The sequence below is a fragment of the Leptidea sinapis genome, chromosome 34 (genome assembly GCF_905404315.1).
Source record: "Leptidea sinapis chromosome 34, ilLepSina1.1, whole genome shotgun sequence".
Classification (NCBI taxonomy): domain Eukaryota; kingdom Metazoa; phylum Arthropoda; class Insecta; order Lepidoptera; family Pieridae; genus Leptidea; species Leptidea sinapis.
The window spans coordinates 10,550,008-10,569,491 of record NC_066298.1 but is presented as its reverse complement, the minus strand read 5'-3'; the positions used below and the strand labels follow the sequence as shown (position 1 = coordinate 10,569,491).

At 36.2% G+C, this 19,484-nt stretch overlaps 2 long non-coding RNA genes across 3 annotated transcripts; both read right to left on the bottom strand.

The window, feature by feature from the left end:
* Positions 1-417: 417 nt before the first annotated feature.
* On the bottom strand, positions 418-3,135 carry LOC126975120 (uncharacterized). Its single transcript, XR_007731632.1, has 2 exons — positions 3,079-3,135; positions 418-1,043 (listed from the first exon to the last, which is right to left on the bottom strand). It is a non-coding gene; the product is annotated as an uncharacterized LOC126975120 (long non-coding RNA).
* A 6,253-nt stretch (positions 3,136-9,388) lies between these two features.
* Positions 9,389-18,221, bottom strand: LOC126975116 (uncharacterized). Of its 2 annotated transcripts, none has more exons than XR_007731626.1 (2): positions 18,125-18,221; positions 9,389-9,947 (listed from the first exon to the last, which is right to left on the bottom strand). It is a non-coding gene; the product is annotated as an uncharacterized LOC126975116 (long non-coding RNA). The 2 variants fall into 2 exon arrangements; XR_007731627.1 differs by lacking the exon at positions 18,125-18,221 and adding an exon at positions 11,042-11,146.
* Between the last annotated feature and the right edge of the window lie 1,263 nt (positions 18,222-19,484).

Genomic DNA, 19,484 nt, shown 5'->3' with positions numbered 1-19,484 from the left:
GTGTCCAATATATCATTGATATAACAGTGTAGGAGATAGCACACAGCCTTGGGTCACTTAGCGTTTACGGGCTTCGAGTTCGAGCAATAAACTTCGCCAACGACCTGTATACTGCTCCCAGTGAAGAAGCTGGAGGTCCACTTGCATAAACTCTCGGGCTCTGACACCTCTGATGGTCGCCGATGTTTTTCCGTTTCGTCAAAAATCTAGTTGGAGGCGAAAAAAACGCACAGAAGATGCGCTGTGCCGATGAAATTCATAATATGATGATCTTCAAAGAATGAGATTATTATTATTATGTGGAATTAGTACTTCATGGTCTCTGTCTTGCGGTATTTGAAATAAGTGAGAGGTTTTAACGAAGCCAACGCTTTTTGAAGTTAGAGGTTGATGGTGATATAAATAGAAACAACAAAATATTTGGATTCGTCGTTTTATTTACACTTTGGCAGTGATGGCTTACGATTGACTTAAATATAAAGAGAGTTATGTCACAATATGTTTAATTGAGCCAATCCTATAAGGTAGTGGTTAAAGCTAGGCGATGCTGATTACCAGTGGCGGAGACCAAGGCCGTACGCGCCTAAGGTGTTGTAGGGGGCGGCAATTCCAAGGGGTGCAGCAATTCCAAGAGGTGCAGCAATTCCAAGGGGGCCAGCAATTCCGTAGGGGGCAGCAGCATAGGGTGCGGCTAAGACGCGACCGGTAAGTTGAGCGCTGGCGCCAGCAGCGGCTCCGTCGATAGCGGCGGCTTGGGACTGAGCGGCAGCAACGTAGTTTTGGGAGGCGGCAACGCTGCCCCAGTAGGCGTTCTCGTGGAGGTCGCGGTTTGCTCCGGTGACTTGACGGACTGCTTCGATGTTGTTCTGGTTGATGAGTTCGGCGGTGCGGATTTGGCCTTCGCCAATCGCCCGGGCTGTGTCTTGGGCGGCTACGTTAGCGTTGATGACAGCGGCCTGCACATCGCCGGCGTTGGCGCCGTAGACCACGGGGGACAGGATGGCGCTGGCTGCGGCATAGCCGATCAGGGCGACGAAAGCAATCTGGATAACAAATTATGACTTTTAGTGGGCATACCAGGATTTCGCTAAATATAAGCAGTTATGTTGTCAAATATAGATTTTTCCATTCCAACTAGTGATGTGCTTATTTTAAATAAAGCTCTAAGCTATATAAGTGTTGCGCATAATGTTGATATGTTAGACAACATTAGATAGTTATAATTTATTACTATCTAGAGTACCGTTTACTATCTTTGCATGAATTCTGTTATTTTTTTTAAATATATGTTTTTTTCTTATTTTCTACAACTGGTTAACTAAGTTTAACAAACATACGTAGATTTATGGAACATGCGTCATCTGAACGGTTGGCTTAGTGGTTATTACGCTTTGGTGTATTACTGGAGGTGCTAGTTCGAGTCTCGCACCTATAAATTATGTGGGACTTAATCAAATTTGTGTATTTCCATCACAAAAGTGGAGGAAACTACTTATACAAATAATTTTAGAAAGAAATTTAAAAATACGTCAATGGTATATAACTATACCCATCGACACCTTTATGAAGGCTACGTAGGCAGTTAGTTATTAACGGATGTGACTGGAATGTAAGTTGATTAAATTAGACGGTATGTAAGTGGGGCGTAGTGACCTTCACGTGACATTGTATGTACTTATAAAATGTACCAGCTGATTGTGTTTGATTCGCTTCACAATCGAAACTACTATACATATAAAGAACACAGAAGTGCCTGTTTGTCATATTCAACTGAATGTACTATATGAGAGCTTACACTAACCTATTTAAGAATAACTGTCTGTCTGTCTGTCTGATTCGATGATAACGGTAGTGTCAATGGTAAAATATAGCTCCTATTTTCAACTTAGGACAACAACCTGGACCAACATTTAGGCTTTATTTGATCAAAGTCGGCGCGCGGAGATACAAGCTGTGTATTACGTGAACGATGTCACAGGCACAACTAGTACAACAATTAAAATTAAATATACATCAAAAAAATTTCGCATCGAATTATGAAAGTGCCAGTCGTGTTTTTGCGTATGTACTTATATCTGTTTAAATATCTTTATTTATTGAGTCATACTGATTGGTTGTATACTGCTGTTTCTAATATCGTTTATGTTGTTATTAGCTCCGTTTATAGCAACGTTAATATGTTTTAATAACTGCGTGTCATGTTAACTGTGTTGCAAATTGTGCAAAAAGCGTACGAACAATTGACTTAATTATTAGTTTAGTTGTTGATATGTATGGCGTAGGGCTGTGCTGATTGACTTTGAAATATTAAATATTATTATAAACCTTTCTATTATTTCGATTGAATTAGAGCTAGAACAACAAGTCGTGTTTTCCTGCCTATAATTAAATTTACATTCTAACATTATAATTTAACATATTTTTATCTATTGCTAAAATTATTATATTAATTATGTAAATCTGTTGGTGAACCGTTAAATAAATAAACAAAACTAATTAGTACATCACTTATAAATGTAAATGATTGCTTCTCTGTATTAGGGGAATAATCTCTGGAATAAATATCGTTGGCGAATTGATTAGCGATTTAAAAATAAAAATTGAATTAGGCGTTACTTTGCTGAAGTCCTTTACTATCCCAATGTGAAATTTATTCAGTGTGAATTCCGCCAAGTTTTGTCTTTAATCAATTCAACACGTGTTTCGCCTCTACACGAGTCATCCTCAGGAGACCTTGACTCGCCAAATTCTGGCACGAGACTCGCCAAGTCTCTCAACACGTGTAGAATTGATTAAAGACAAAATGGAACATAGTAGAATAATGATAAACAAAATAATTATAAGAGCTACAGGTCGCTGATGATTCAAATGAAATAAATAACTTTAAATAAAATATTTGCGAAATTTACACTCAGTAAAAATCACAACATATTTTGATTAGCGATGTTAAGATAAGTAATGTCCAAGTGATTCGAATGTTTTCCCGCTTTGATGACGAGTTGCTTCACTTTGTACAATGTTTTATCACTAACACTAATCACGGGCACTTATATGATAAGCTGATAAGAGGTGCCTTACCAGGAATCTCATCGTGAACTTCAGGTGACTTCTCGTGAGCTACTGAATACTGTTCTCAGGGCGGCGACACTTTTATACGACGCGGGCTGCTCGAAAGTGGTGAAGGAATAGTTGAGACCAGTTCGACAAAATGCGTACGGTTTCAAGTACGTCGACTAATCATTTCATTGATAATATGTTAACGCCGAAAGTGCAACGTAAAAATGATAATATTCTTATCCTTAACATTTATTAATGGGATTCCGAATGCGGAAAATTTCTTCTGGATCGAATATGGATATATAATTTTATATATTAAAATTCGTTAATATGTTATACAATACGTAGTAATCATCTTTGACTGCAGCTGTTTGAGTTCTGTTATTAAAATAGGTACTGAACCATTGTACAGCCTCCAGGCTCAACCCGTAGTACACTAATTTAGATATGAATAATGTTGTATAAACAGCATCGTAAGCCCGGGAATAATCAAGGAGTACTAGTATTGTGGCCTTACCTTCCTCCTCTTACCTCTTGTTTTCCTAAAACCTAACTGATGGTCCGGTTATGTATTATTCGTTTCCAAACAACGGATTAATCTTTTGTATACAATATTTTCAATAATTTTGGATGCGCAAGGAAGTATCATAATTGGGCGAAGGTCTGTTTTCAGTTGAGGAATATCTTTTTTAGGTAAAGCTCGCACTAGTGCGTGACGCCAGTGATCAGGAATGATGCTAGACTGAAACGAGGTATTAATAGTATGTGTTAATATGTGCAGAGCATGTGACAAGTTAAGGAGACGCATATCAAGAGACGCATCATCTTATCCAACAGCCTGTCATTTTATTTCTTTAATTGCTGTTGTGGTTTTCTGTTCCAATTTAAAGACCGCTGCGCCATGACGATGAGACTCAAAATATGTTCTGCTTATAAGCGATATTTTGTTAATACCTGGAATGTTAACAAAATGGGTATTTATGTCTTCGGAATTGTTGAGGTGAGAGGGTAGTACAGTGTCATGTTTAGGTTTTAATCTTACCTGGTTCTTTATATAGGTCTACACTTTTTGTTGGTTTGCGTGCATTCGCGTTTACGCATGTGCTAGTCTTTCTAGTGTTACATATTTTTATAATTGTTTGGACCTCTCAACATTCACGTCAAGTTTCAATTTTTTGCCAAGATATGACACGCTTCATCGTGACACTTCATAATCATTTCCATATTATAAGTGATCCATGGATATCGGTTATTTTTTGTTTTTATTGTTTTTTCAGTTGCATAAAAGTCAGATAATGACCTCATCAGACCTTTCATATAATAATGAAAGGTCAGATGAGAGACTTTGTCATGCACATTATATTTCTATATTTATAATAAAAGAGTAGAGAAATTTCTGCGCAAAGAACAAAAGTGTACACAACCAAGTCTGGGGGATGTAAGAAGAGAATTACAACAAGTCCAGATTTCAAATTTTTTGTTTCTCTGTCTGTCTGTTTGTAAGGGCTAATCTCTGAAACTAATGGACCGATTTGATTAAAATTTTGCATGATGGGTCCTTATATCCCCGGTCAACATCTTAGATACTTTTCATCCCGGAAAATTAAAGAGTTCCCGTGGGATAGTTTAAAACTATAGTATCCTATATAGCTTAGTACACAATAACTTATGCAATTAATTTAGTAAAATTTTGCATGTTGATACCTTATATTGCTAGTAATATTTAAAATACTTATCATTCCGGAAAATTAAAGAGTTCCCGCGGAATAGTCAAAAACCTATAGTAACTTATGCACTAATTTCATAAAATTCGGCATGTTACTACATAAGGTATTATATTGCCGGTTAACATCCTAGATACTTAACATCCCGGAAAATTATAGAGTTCCAGTCGTTTAGTTAAAAACTATAGTAACTTTTATAACTTTGAATTCAAAAAATTACTGCACCTAAATTAGTGAAATATATATTGCCGGTCAAACAATGTGTATTAAAAAGTTTATATATCCCATAAGAGAGACTTGTTCCCGCGGGAAAGTAAATATTTAAAAACGTGTGTGACGGACGTAATTTCGACCTGAGGATAAGAGTGAGAACGATAGGTGATGAAGTTTAGACATAAGAAATAGGTACATAAATCGTTACATACTAAACTGAATCCTACAACTCTGGGAAAATCTCAATCCTGGCTTTTCAAAGAAGTACATTTATTAATTTAAATGTTGGCTGTTATATACTATTATAGTTTTCAATTTCAAATATTATTATTCAAAGTAGGATTTTAGATCACTTATGAACGTCAAAAACCACCACCCATTCGACAATTTATGCCTCAGACCTGAGAAGAATGCGCAAGAAATTCAGTATGTTTCTTTCTTTCTTTTACAATAAAATTTTGTTATAAAAAAATATTATAAGAGCTTGAGGGTGGTCGCTTCATTCCCAGCCTATGATACCATTAAGAAAGTTGTATATGTTATACCTTTACCATATAAAAGATTTTTTAACAATTATTTTGAACTTCGTAACACATTTGTTGTATACATTTTCTGGGATCATGTAAATGCATATAGGTACATCGACAATCAACGGAATTATAGACTTAACTTAATGTCATATAAAATTATTTAGTTTTAACCGAAACAAGTAAACGTATATAAACCTACATCAGACACCAGACTCCTAACAAATACCAGCTGTTAAAACTGTAACACAGAATACTCATATATCTACTGTATTAGTGTAAGAGATCTTTTGTGATGAAAATAGATATATTATTATTATTAAGAATAAATAAAATAATAATAGATGCACTGACCTATTGCCCCTTTAAGAAAACTCGCTTCCACGAACAATAGGGAAGCCAAAAAAGTATTTTATAGAATGTCTATCTGTATGTCCGGGCTAAACGAATAAACTACAAAATAGATTTCTTATTTTGCATGAATAAATAATAATAAATCGGGACAACATGTAGGCTTCTCTTTATAACGCTAGGTGCAGGGATAGTATTTTTACTGCTTTATAGTATATACGAGGACGACACTACGAGGCCTATACCCTAGCTACTGCTACACCCTATAAATTATGTTTCCCTTGAGAGTGTCGAAATATACGTTTCTGCGGCATAAACTGCCGGATGTTTTTAAACGTAGAAGTTTGATTTATTCACAGCTTCAATTTCAACTCGATATCTCCGAGCGTTCCCGAGATAAAGGATCTTGACAGACAACTCGAACGGTTAAAAATAATTGATTAAGTTTAAAAGTAAGTAGTTCAATGAACTAAGTACTTAAACCTCAAAAAAGCTATTGAGTACAATAGGTCCATCCAACTACATTGTATTGCAACATTAGAATTAATAAAAAAAATACTTAAAATAACGCTTTTTAATACCAATAAAAGCGAAGTTCGCTATGACAGGATCGACCAGTCCCACCAAGAAGCAACCATTCATATACATGGACCAGAATGACCCTCCCTACGACCTTGTCACAAGTCATTTGAAGATTTTTGAATTTTCGGTTCGAATTGAGTTATATAATGGATCAAAACTATCTTCATACCTGTTACTGTCGTACGACTCTTTCCCACTCAAACAAAAAACAACCAAGTATATCAATATAAATAAAATAAAAAAGGTTTTCATTTGTGTGCGACATCATATATTATAAACTATTGTATAGATTTCAATAAAGTCTTCTAAGTTTTATTCCACTGTGTATTATACATATTTTTTATACACTTAGACCTTATCAAGAAAAAAAATATTGCAGCATCTTCATTTAATATAAAGTTAATAAAGTTTTAATAAACAAATATTTTTAATAAGTACTACTTGATCAGTCATATGTGTACGCGGACGAGCCAGTCCTGAGAAAGTTTAAAAGGTCAATAAATATGAAAAGCTCGGAATTAAATACTAACTAATTAGAATGTTTATATCTCTAACTTTCTCAGGAGGTGAAAAATAAACTTAATTTTAGATTTCTCTACTATTGGGCAATTTTCGAATACCTACCAAAGAAAATTTTTAATTTTTCTGATCTTTTGTGATAATGACACTTTAATATTAAGTGCGCGAGGTTTTTTCTCACTTTGATTAATTACAATTAACGATGCCGAGGAGAAGACGACCTGACTTAGATCGTGGCAGTCAATCAAATGTGTGAAGATCTCTCATGGTAACCGCAATGATGACCAGAGAGAGAGACAGATCAAGAAAATAGGCGTATTGCTATGTTAGAATTGCGTTCTTTAGTGAGTGACAATGAAGTATATCATTGTCACTCACAACAACACATGCCGGTAAAACACACAAGCAGGTTTGATTCACCCACCAATGACAAAGTGGCTGTTATCATTGTTGGAGAAAATTTACAATCTAAATCAATTATTGTTATTTCCAATATTTGTTTTGTATGGACATTTTTTCTATGAGAGAATTTATTGACCCACGGTCAAACAGTTCTGTGGTGAAATAATTTCATCGTAACAACAGGGGGCATATCTTAGTATAATTCTCTATAATTCTTGATGTTGTGATATATTATTGACAAATTCATAAAAAACATTATTTTATTTATTATATACAGAACAACGTCTGTCGCGTCAGCTAGTAACGAATAAATTGGTCCAATCATGTATGTTGTCTAATGACTGCTTAAAATGATTCAATGTCAATATTACGTAAAGGTCTGTATTTAAATTGTATTTTATCTCTCAGTATGTTCATACTACAAGTTATAAAGGCATGACTACTGAGCGACTCAATGTAGCCTTTTGTTAAGTTTGTTACAGAAACGTTAGTACAAACTTTATCAATAAGGGTCTTCGACTGCGCAGTAAAATGCGTGGGTTCAGAAACGGCTTGTGCTAGGTTGAAAGTATTGAGAGACAATTTAATATTTTCTACAGTTGGGCTGCATGTGGTCTGTTGTTCTACATTTATTTTAAAATCTCCTATTAAGATTAAGTTATCTGTCCACATTAATATCATCATCATCAGCCAGAAAACGTCCACTGCTGGACAAAGGCCTCCCACAAAAATTTCCACGACGATCGGTCCTGCGCTGCCCTCATCCAACGTATTCCGGCGATCTCAGGTCACGAGATCTTATGTAATTTTTGTTTTCTATTTTGCATGGTAATCTTTAAATCCTTAGGCTTACAATCTCCGCAACATCACCCGGGTGTGCCGGAAGACATCACCTAATTAAAAACCACAATAATATTTGAATAATTAGGTTAAGTTGCAAATTATTATTTTTTCTTTTAAAAGTAACTTCAAAGAATGAGTTTATTTTATACTAGCTGACCCTACAGACATTGATCTATTCAAAATAAAAAATCCCTTTCGGGTGGAATTTCGTAAAATCCGTTCTTAGCGAAAGGAATATTCCTACCAAAATCAAGTTTCTACGCCTTATGGTTCCAGAGATATCGTGATGAGTCAATACATAGATGGCGCGAGCGCTAGAAAGTTTTGAGGAACTAAAAATCACTTCATTTGAATAAAATAATTTTGATTTTTGAAACAGCCAAACTGTCGACTGACGCTTCGTGTCGGGATCGTCTTGATAAATTCAGGATTCGCCACCTGTCACATTGTCGTAAACGCGCCGAGACAAGCCTGCTTCAAATTTATTGATCATGCCACGGCACCCTTCCTCACGGGCCAGCTTCTGAGCTTCGGTGAGGCTAACCTCAACCTAATAGTTTCACGTAGGGCCTAAGCCCTACGTGAAACTATTCTGCTTACGCGGAGGTGCTCGTGTAGAACCTTGTGAAGGCTTCCCTATCCAATCTGCAATGAATGTTGAATTTCTTTGTTTGTAATTCGTTTGTTTTCTTTAATTATATTTGTCACTGCTAACTCATTTATATTCATAACATCCGTCGAAGAACGACCATTTCTTACTTGCCGCGCTTAAATTAGTTATGCCAACGATACCTGATGTTTGTTTTAGAAGGGCCGTTATCCATAAACGCCGTTAGAAGTCGATCATGACTCGTCTTGATCGACTTGGATTTCAAATGTGGCCTTAAACCATAAGGCCACATTTGAAATCATAAAAAACATCGCATGAAATGTTCCCGACTCAGATCTATTTTTCAATGATACACAATAATTCAATTTAGCTCTCAAACAATATGGATGAAATTTCAAATATCAAATATTAAATATATAAATTCTAACGATGGTATTTTTGTCATAAATAATCAGATATTTTTAAATAATTGATTAGCCAGGGCTTCAAACATAAAAACTAGAAAAACTTTCTGATATGTCTCCGATGAGCATCAAGGGTATTAAATAGAAACAACAAAATATTTGGATTCGTCGTTTTATTTACAATTTGGCTGTGATGGCTTCCGATTGACTTAATTATAAAGAGAGTTATGTCAAATATGTGTGATTGAGCGAATCATTTGAGGTGGCTGTCGAACCCAACCATAAACGGGATGGATGGTGTTTAGTTAAAGCTGGTTGATTACCAGGCGCGGAGACCAAGACCATACGCGCCTAAAGTGGTGTAGGGGGAAGCAATTCCAAGGGGGCCAATGCCGTAGGGGGAGGCAATGTAGGGACTGGCTACTTGACCGGCGCGGACGGCAGCTGCGACTCCGTCGATAGCGGCGGCTTGGTTCTGAGCGGCAGCCACGTAGTTCTGGGATGCGGCAACGCTGCCCCAGTAGGCGTTCTCGTGGAGGTCACGGTTGGCTTCGGCGGCGCGGACCTGTCCCTCGCCGATCGCCCGGACTGTGTCCCGAGCGGCTACGTTGGCGTTGATGACAGCAGCCTGCACATCTCCGGCGTTGGCGCCGTAGACCACGGGGGACAGGATGGCGCTGGCTGCGGCATAGCCGATCAAGGCGACGAAAGCGATCTGGATACCAAATGTTCAAATTTAGACAACTGTTACTTGCAACCCCGCACTTGTGTAACTCAAAAATGCATGCCGGTTTGCCTGTAATTGGGTTTACACCATAATAATACTTGTTTTGCTATTCTTATAGGCTAGTAATAGTGTATAATCTGTTGGTGATCTAAATAAAAAAAATAAGCAATCATACAGGCAAATGAAAATTTTTGTTCCATTTCAACTGGCTTTTTGCTAATTTCCAAGGCATTAAATTATGCAAGTGTTGCGCCTCAATATTACAACTATCTAGTGTATACTATTGTGGCTTGAATTCAATTAAAACTGTACTGTCTTCAGTCCTTGATTAGTGTGCAATTTTTCGAGTAAATTTGGCGTCTTGAAGGTGATAATTACGTTGAGAGATTCCGCTACAGATACAGTTCGAGATAAAGTGTATAAAATCACACAAAAGTTACATCATTGTCAACACCTACCAACGCCTATCTATATGTATGGAGGCTACAAAAGTAGTTAGTTGGTAATGTGATTGGAATGTACAGTTATTTAATTTAGTCGGCTTTTCAATTGGGTAGAGCTTCAGTTGACATTGTATGTAGGTACTTAAATTTACGAACTCTTTGTCTTTTGCTTAATTATCGAAACATCTATGCATTTAAATTATATTGAATACTTTTTTGTACAGCTTGTACTAAATTTATATAAATGCTAACACCTACCAACTCTATTCATCTTTTTGCTTGGAATTAGGTCATATTTATATTTGATAATGAATACGGTTTTACAAACATTTTAATGTAAATGTAGGTAAAATGAATAAATAATGAAAATATAAAATCTATGAAAATTGCATTTTAAAAACAATCCATTTTCATTTTATACATTAGGATCATCGCTATGTATAAAATGTAATATAAATGTAACTTTAAGAATAATCTCTGGCATTACTTTATCAATATCTAATTGTTAAAATAAAAACAATGTCCAAATGCTTCGAATGTTTTCCCGCTTTGATGACGAGTTGCTTCACTTTGTACAATGTTTTATCACTAACACTAATCACGGGCACTTATATGATAAGCTGATAAGAGGCGCCTTACCAGGAATCTCATCGTGAACTTCAGGTGACTTCTCGTGAGCTACTGAATACTGTTCTCAGGGCGGCGACACTTTTATACGACGCGGGCTGCTCGAAAGTGTTGAAGGAATAGTTGATACCAGTTCGGTAAAGTGCGGACGGTTTCAAGTACGTCTGTTAATCTTTACATTGATGTATGAAAATAGAATTTTATGAAATTTCTTACCTCAAATACCTTTGTTTATATGTCCGGTTTGGTGGACTAGTATGGTTCAAATAGATATGAAAATAACTTTTACCATAAACTTAGTATAGAGTTATCAAATGAAATCAATCATAATCAATAAAATACTTTATTCATGTAGGTCACGGGAATGACACTTATGAATGTCAAAAAAAAAGTTTTTTTCTTATTGAATCTACACCTACTTCGTTAAGGGTTGAGCTAATGAGAAGATGCAGCAAGAAACTCATTGCCACTCATTTAAATCATGATTTACATTTTCATCGTTTTACAAATCATTTCAATTACAATATAATATGTAAAGTGATGCAACAAACATACTCAAACGTAAAATAGTTAATGCCTTACACAAGTAAGTCAAAAAAGTAAATGTAAATTAATATAAAACAAAAGTTATTGAGTACAGCTGTAGCTGCATCATCCACACACACCGTAAATAAATAATAAATAAAGGTATTTTGCATTGTGTACTGTGTGCATTTTATAGTATTGAAGAATTAGTTTTTAGCTATGAAATATTTATTTAGTTGGATTGTTGCTATAAATTGTAACAACACAATCTAATACAAAAGGCGACTCCATTATATCTTTTAATAATTAATATCTGTTAAAACACAGGACAATACTGATAAGAACTCTAAAATTAAAAAGCGGTCCAATTTGACAGGAGACATGAGAATGGATACAAAATTGTATCATGGTCTTCATTTATTCCGTCTCTTTCTCACACCTAGGTTTTTATGTAAGGATAGTTATCTAACGTTCACGCAGGGTTTGTCTATTTCGCTAGTACTCGTACACTAAATCTATGAACTTTACTTGTGCTCTGCCATAGTTTATTTTACTAAAGTGCGGTAGCATTCCATTTACACTAAATAAATATATAAAAAATCTTAGATCATTTATATATGTATGTTATATGTGACAGATGTGAATACGTTGAAAGAAAAGTTTGACAGCTTACCTCTTTTTGTGCAATGCACGCACACTAACACAATGACACAAAAATCGAGTGTGTTGAACGTAGCTTGTCACGCACGCTAAAGTAATAAACCTGGCTTGTTCACATCGGTTGTCTTACTAGAGGCTTTATCTCGACGTATAAATTATATAAGGTAAATAATTCTGCTAAAATTAAATATCTGTATGTCTGAATGAAGACACAATGTATGGAACACACGATAATTACAGGATGTATTATTTTTACTCAGTCGAATATTTTTTATGTTATCCAGATATTTGAGTCACCTACCGGAACTTCTTAATGGTCAAGTAACTGTTGTAGCCGAATATGATGTGTAATGGAACTCCTTAACAGCGGTTAGCTTAAGTCGGTGTCAGCCAAGGTAGGTTGTACATACATAGTTATAAGTGAGATGTGCTTGTGTCGCACGCGTTACTTGACGAGGCGGCGAGTGGGGCTGCGGCGAAACGACACCAATTCCAAAATTAACAATAATTGTAACTACCTTAGATTGTCGTAATAATTTTATTGACTTTTAGGTAGTCTAATATTTTTCATTTCATTTTACTTAAGATAACCCGTTTCAACTTAAATATTTTACATCAACATTTGTCACATATCGAATAAGCAGTACACGCGTTATATCACTTTGCCTAGTTTCGTTTATAAAAAAAGTTCAGTTGCATAAACTCAACCATTTTCTGAAAGTATGTTCTCTCTGCATCTTCTACCGCATTTATTACGGGGAGTGCTCAGAGGAGTTGTTAGAGTTGTTAGATCAGCAGCAGAATTCTATCACTGGACAGAACATTAAATGCAAAATTCCACCTGCATCATGCTGACGTATGGAGTTCGCCTACCGCGCGATTTTTGAGAACTTTCATGCCTCGCACAGCCACTTTGTGGAATCATCTACCGGCTGCAGTTCACCCAAACCGATACGAATTAAGGCCCTCAATGCATCTCTAAAGCCCTAAAGCATCCCTAAAGATATGTAGATAAACACTTATTATTTACTTTAGTTGAATTTAGGTCTCCGCTACATCACTCGGGTGTATTTATTTATTTATAATTACAAGGAAACATAACATCAATATAGGAATACATACATCACAAGAACTGATCAATATAGGAAGATATACAATAAATGTATATAGATACGTCCTAACACATATTTCACAGATACAAACATACAATAAATAATAACAAAAAAAAATTACCAAAAAACGAGAACCTCTTCCTTTTTGAAGTCGGTTACACACGCAAACATTCATAGAAACAACTAGTTTAATTATGCACATTGATACAAAAGATCAAATAAGATAAATTAAATTAAACTTGGTTCAACGATAACAACGATTTATTTTTAATTCTAAATCATGTCTGAACGCAGCAGGGAAGCACCAAAATATGTTGATGTCAAGTGTTATAAGATACAAAACAATTGTTATAACATTTACACATCCTGTGTAGTGGCGCTCGAAACACAAAGTTTGTTCTTGGGGACGATAGTTCAAAAGTCATGTATGAACGGAGAGACGTGACAGCCTACGAGACTTAGGAAATCAGAAGAAGTCAGCTCACCACTACATATCTTCTTTGACGTTACACAGTCTGTTGTAGTGCAGCGCTGATATAGCTGAACAAAGTTATTTAAGCATTAATCATTGCAGTCGCCCCTATTTCCTTTTACATGATAATTTACCAATAAACCATAAGATATGAGCTGATCACGTCATCACCGATCTGCATTATGAGGTGAATCCCAATTTTTCAATTTTATTAAAAACCTCAACAATAATAGAATTACTAGGTTTTTTTTATGAAAATAAAGGACGAAACGAGCAGGACGTTCAGCTAATGGTAATTGATACGCCCTACCCATTACAATGCAGTGCCGCTCAGGATTCTTGAAAAACCCCAAAAATTCTGAGCGGCACTACAATTGCGCTCGTGACCCTGACACATAAGATGTTAAGTCTCATTTGCCCAGTAATTTCACTAGCTACGGCGCCCTTCAGACCGAAACACAGTAATGCGTACACTTCAAGGCAGAAATAGGCGCCGTTGTGTTACCCATAATCTAGCCGGCTTCCTGTGCAAAGGAGCCTCACACTGGTGATAGGTTAAGTAAGTGGCAAAATCAGTTATTTTTCTTTTAAAAGTAACTTCAAAGAATGAGTTTATACTATACTAGCTGACCCGAAAAAAGTTGATCTGTTCATAATAAAAAAAGTCTCTTGCGGGTGGAATTTCGTAAAATCCATTTGTAGCTGACCTCTACTCGGCGAAATGAATATTCCTACCACAATCAAGTCTCTACGCCTTATGGTTCCAGAGATATCGTGATGAGTCAATACATAGGTGGAAATCTCTTATATAAAATATATAGATTAATATTACGTGGTAGAAAATTTTGAGAAACTAAAAGTCACATTATACGGAGAAAATAATCAAAGATTTTCAAAGTACTCCACACAAGCCTCTTAACAAAATCTCATGGGTCTAAACCAGTTTTCGAAACACTTTTTCCAATCTGCCGCATACATCTCTTGTACGACATTTTCTGGATCCATTTAAATTAATTTTTTATTTTAGGAGATAAAAAGAAGTCAGATGGTGCTACATGAGGACTTTAAGGACCTGTGATCCTGACCCGGTTACACGTAACTTTGACCGGTGTTGTGTCCCAGGAAGTTCTTTGTTATGAGCGCCGAGTGCGCGGGTGCGTTGTCGTGATGAAGTAAAAGCCCGCGGAGCCTGGTATTTGATTGCCTGTCGCTCATGGCAAACCATTATATACCATTCAGCGTTAATGCAGCATTGATTTCGTAATGGAATTGACACTTAATACCTCGGTAACTAGCGATCAACATTTTACCGGCACTTCTCAATCGTATCACTTTGGTACGCGTTGGTTCGTTTTGATCATGTCACGGCACCCTTCCACAGCGGCCAGCTTCTGAGCTTTGGTGAGGTTTTGCGGCACCCAGCACGAAACTATCCTTCTCACGCGGAGGTGTTCGTGTATAATCTTGTGAACGCTTCCCGATCTAATCTGCATTACATTTCTTCGTATGTGATTTGTTTTGTTTTCTTGAATAAAATTTTCACTGCCAGCAAATGTTCCTCTGTAACAGCCGTAGAAGGACGACAATTTTTTAGTTCAGTCTTCAATGATAGACGACCACTAATAAATTCGTTGTGCCAATTTTAGATAGTTGCTTCATAAGGGCCTTCATCCATAAACACAATTCGAAGTCTATAAAATAACTCGTCTGGCTTAAGGCCACATTTGAAATCATAAAAAATCATCGTACGAAAATGTTTCCGACGCAGATCCATGCGTCCATCAATGATGCACAATAATTCAATTTAGCTCTAATGAAAATATGGAGGCATATTGGAAATTTGAACGATGGTATTACTTGTCATAATCACGTATTTTTGAACAATTAGCCAGGGCTTGATACACAAAAATTTTTTTCGCTATACTTTCTGAATGGCCTGGTATGTCTTTGATGAGCATTAAGGGCATTAAATAGAAAAAACAAAATATTTGGATTCGTGGTTTTATTTACACTTTGGCAGTGATGGCTTGTGTTTCACTTAATTATAAAGAGAGTTGTGTGAAATATGTGTTTGATTGAGCGAATCATTTTAGGTGGTTGTCGAACCCAACCATAAACGGGATGGATAGTGTTTAGTTAAAGCTGGATTACCAGGCGCGGAGACCAAGACCGTACGCGCCTAAAGTGGTGTAGGGGGCAGCAATTCCAAGGGGGCCAATGCCGTAGGGGGAGGCAATGTAGGGACTGGCTACTTGACCGGCGCGGACGGCAGCTGCGACTCCGTCGATAGCGGCAGCTTGGGATTGAGCGGCAGCGACGTAGTTCTGGGAAGCGGCAACGCTGCCCCAGTAGGCGTTGTCGTGGAGGTCGCGGTTGGCTTCGACAACTTTACGGACTGCTTCAGTGTTGTGTAAGTTGATAGCTTCGGCGGCGCGGACCTGGCCCTCACCGATCGCCCGGACTGTATCACGGGCGGCTACGTTAGCATCGATGACAGCAGCCTGCACATCTCCAGCGTTAGCGCCGTAGACCACGGGGGACAGAATGGCGCTGGCTGCGGCATAGCCGATCAGGGCGACGAAAGCGATCTGTGTATCAAATTTAAACAACTTTTACTAGGAATATCAGCATAAGCAATGACACCAGCAAACGAAAAGTTATGTGCCATTTCATCTGGCAGGTTGCTGATTACAAATTACACAGGTTAAGGTAAACTTGTTTTGTCTTCCGTCGTTGATTCGTGGGCAAATTTTAGAGTTATTTGTACGTCTTGATGGTGATAAGTACGTTGAGAGATTCGGCTACATAGATAGATACATAAAAATAGTTCAACACTGTCAACACACCTACCTACACCTTTATGTATGTAGGCTACAAACTATATAATAATGTGCGAGCTCTTTGTCTAATTTGCTTAATTATCCAAACATGTATGAATTTAAATTATATTTTACATTTAAGTCTTTTCTGTCAAGGCAGCTTGTACTTTTTTTTTATTTAATATATATACATCTCTCTCTCTCACACCAACCGTCTTTGCTTGAAATTAGGCCATTTTTACATTTGAATATGAAAAAGGTTTCGAAAATAGATCAACGCTCTTGTATGTATGCGAGCGAGGTCGCGTACATACAAACATTTTGATGTATGTATCAATAATATATATTTAATAGAATTGAGGAAAATGTGTGTAAAATTAAACTATAAAAGAAATAATGCAAATATAAATAGTTTAGACAATTGCGTTTTAAAAACAATCCATTTTATACAAATAGGCTTATTCAATCATTTTGATTGATTGTATAGTGCTGTTTCTAATGTCGTATATGTTGTTATTAGCTCCGTTTATGGTAACGTTAATAAGTTTTAATAACTGTGTGTCATGTCAACTGTGTTTCAAATTGTGCAAAAAGCGTACGTACAATTGACTTAATTGATAGTTTAGTTGATATGTAGGGCGTAGGGCTGTGCTAATTGACGAAATGCGAGAAGTCAAAAGTATTGTATTGACGGCTTATTATTATTTTTTTAAATAACAATAATAATTATTCAATAATCAATTTAACTTCTTAGCGAATTATACATATAGAATCTAGAATATAATATTAATGTTAAAAGCGCTCTAGTACAATGTAGAGCTAGTTAAAGGAATTATTAGGCATAACACCTTTTGTATTTACAATATCTATTTAGTAGTCAGATTATGTTTGCAACTAATGCTATAGAATGACAATGGTGATTGATATAAACTAAAAAGATTTATTTGCATGCAATTTTTGTGATAACCCTAACAGATCATGTAACACAAACTGTTAGGTTTTTCATAGCTTTTAAATCTTAATGTAACACACTTCAGGAATTCTATTTGTGTAGATAAAATGCAACAACTGATGACTTTTATAACACCGCTGAGAAAACTTGTAATAATGTCAGAAACATATGGTGCATGTTGGCCCTTGGTGTATAGAATTACCACAAACTTAAAAAACATCTTTAGTTTATTATGTATACATGGCCTAAAATTTTTAATATAATATTTAATATAAATTATTAATATTGTCACAACTGATTAGTTTTGAATTCTTTTAAAGTCGTCACTACTATTGCTTCGAAAACAAATGGCGCTCTGATAGAGAGTAATATTAGAACATCACTTATATTGAAATTATGATGTAATGTATGAATGGAATATCTCTGGAATAACTTTATCGATATCGAATTGTTTAACGATGAGCTTTGATGGCGAGTTGCTTCACTTTGTACAATGTTTTATCACTAACACTAATCACGGGCTCTTATATGATAAGCTGATAAGAGGTGCCTTACCAGGAATCTCATCGTGAACTTCAGGTGACTTCTCGTGAGCTACTGAATACTGTTCTCAGGGCGGCGACACTTTTATACGACGCGGGCTGCTCGAAAGTGGTGAAGGAATAGTTGAGACCAGTTCGACAAAGTGCGGACGGTTTCAAGTACGTCGGTTAATCTTTACATTGATGTATGAAAATGTAATCTTATGACATTTTTTTAACTCAAATGCAAGCTTTTGTTTAAAGCTCTGTGTTGGTGGACTAGTATGGCACATAATTGTATTCAAAGAGATATAAAGATTTTTTTAAACATTACTTGTGCTGGGTCGCATACCAGTTACACTGAATAAATATATAAAATTTCATCTAAGGCGGCGTTCAATATTCTCACTGAAAAAAAAACTGATACATAATAAACTACTAAAATACATGTCTCCGTCTATAGAACTGTTTTCATTGGCTGTAGCAATATGAAAATAAATTGACTTATGTTTTGAGACAATGATGAACTGAATGAATAATTGGTAAATTTTAGGTCAACGGTACATTATAGATTTTCACTTGTTTTAATATTTGGCGCAGTGTCTTACACTAGTTTAATTTAGAAGAATTGTCGGGGATCCAGTGCTCTGTGAACGGCTAAATCATTTGGCGTTAAGTAGAGACGTCGCATCATTGTTTGTCTTCTACCGTATTTATCATGGGAAGTGTTCCGAACATCTGTTTGCCCTGATTCCTGCCGCCGATTTTCACCTTCGCACGACACGCCGCATATCAGGCTATCATCCCATGGGATATTCAAGGAACTATCTTTCACGTACAACCAAGCTGTGGAGGAAGCTCCTGCAATTGTATGGAAATCCATTACAAAATTGGTTCAGCTGGTAGAAAATGTATTAAAATGAATTTATAAGGTTTTTCATTTGTTTTTTGTTTGTCTACCTGTGTTACAATTTGAACGGGGATAGCTTTTGAAGGCTGACAGCTCTTAACAATATTCAAAAATCTTTCAGATTATTTATAAATATCAGGGACAATTAAGCGAATCACAAACGAAGTAGGGTACGAAACGTTGTAGGGTTTAATATGGATGTACTGCATCGATTTAAGACTGTTACCAATAAAAAGCCACATTATTTGTGACTGTCATAGGTCATCATTAACCCGAATAATGAAAAGATATTTGGTTTTAGTCTGATTTGCAAAGTCGGAGAAAAAAATGAGGCAGTATTGGAATACCCACTAATATGGTTACAATGGCAAATGCAGACGAAGTCGCAGGTAACAGCTAGTTGTTAAAAATTTTAGGGTTCCGTAGTCAAATGGCAAGAAACGGAACCTTTATGGATTCGTTATGTCTGTCTGTCTGTCCATGT